Genomic DNA, 1635 nt, shown 5'->3' with positions numbered 1-1635 from the left:
TTGCTATGTCCGCCCACTACAATCACATGAGCTGTCTAACGCCTGTCCCGTCTCCCTGTCCCCCTGTGAGTTGCTGTCCTGGAGTGCTGACCGGAGTGTCGGACGTCCCGTGATGAAGGCCGAGAGGATGCGACCCTCTCTGCGTGCCCTCCTGTCTCCGGAGGTCTCGTAGTGGTGACCGGAGTGCCGGACGTCCCGCGATGATGTCGGGGAGTTCGCGACCCTCTCTGCGCCGCCCCATATCTCCCTGTCTCCGGCTGTCCCTGAGCAATGACCAGAGTGTTGAATGTCCCGTGATTAAGACGGGGAGGACGCAACCCTCTTTGCGCCGCCCCTGTGCCTCAAATAGATTCGCTATCAGCTCTATCTTCAATCTTTCAAAATGTTCAGTTGCTATCGCTATCAGCTCTATCTTTAATCTTTCAAAATGTTCAGTTGCTATTGCATGCACTCATCTGTGTTTCACTACACACTAGTGTTGTCAAAAATATCGAAGTATCGATACATATCGATACTGAATATTTAAAATGGTTTCGATACTCATTTCCCGAAATACCGATACTTTCTGCAGTATCGGTACCAGCTGGCGAGTGTTCTACCGCAAGTTGTTGACACGCTGTTCAGAGCACGCTTGCCCCTCCGGCTCCTCCAGCCCTCCCCCTCACAGAGCCGACAAACATTTTAGCTGAAGATGGCAAATGCAGAGCATCCGCAACTTGTGCTTGTGGATAAAGAAAACAGCAGAAGTGCTGTTTGGAGGTACTTCGGGTTTAAAGTAAACAACGAAGGACAAGCTAAAGAAGATGCCCCAATGCTATTTGCAAGCGGTGTTACAGATCAGTGCCAACGCGGATCTCCATAAAGAAATGAGAGGTTCGTGACAGCTGCTCTTTCAACGTCACTGTGACTGAAGCATTAAACCATTAACTCTAGTTTAATACATGATACGTTGTCTACTGATGGCGCATAATATCAACAGCTGATAAGTTGTTAGTAACGTTACAGGCAGCTATCAGCTAACGTTAGCTACTGCTAGCCGTTAGCTCCCTTAGCTTAGCTGGCCACCTTTTATAATTACTGCATGGAAACAGAGTAACGTTAACGTTTAAACGTTATGTCGAGGTCATACAATACTACAGTCGACATAAGGTTAACGTTACCCCGTTTCCATGAAGTGTTTAAATAGCAGCAATCTTGTTGAAAATGTAACGTTACTAAAATGCTCCGAGCATAGCCTCTCTCTCTCTCTACCCCTCTCTCTCTCTCTCTCTCTCTCTCTCGTTATCTTTAAATAAAAATCGAAACTGTTACTAACTGTAATACAAACAGTTCAGTTTGTCAGGTACATGCAACACAGATTACAGTGTTTACATCTGTCTGCTTGAGAAAATACCATGTTCTGCATCTGCAATAAAAATGATTGAAGTGAGATGAACAGTTATTTTTAAATGTGTGATCTAAAGATAAACAAAGGGTTTTAAAAGTGTTATATTTATCTTCTCTTATAGTACCAGAGAGAAGCTGAGGAAAATCAACCAGCAACAAAAGCTAAATTTGTTTATAAAAAAAAATATATATATATATATATATATATTTTTTTTAATCGAAATGGTATCGAAGTATCGATACTTTTCA

Source organism: Notolepis coatsorum (genome assembly GCF_963971535.1).
Source record: "Notolepis coatsorum genome assembly, chromosome: 5".
In the NCBI taxonomy this organism is placed as follows: Eukaryota; Metazoa; Chordata; class Actinopteri; order Aulopiformes; family Paralepididae; genus Notolepis; species Notolepis coatsorum.
This window is presented reverse-complemented; position numbering follows the sequence as displayed.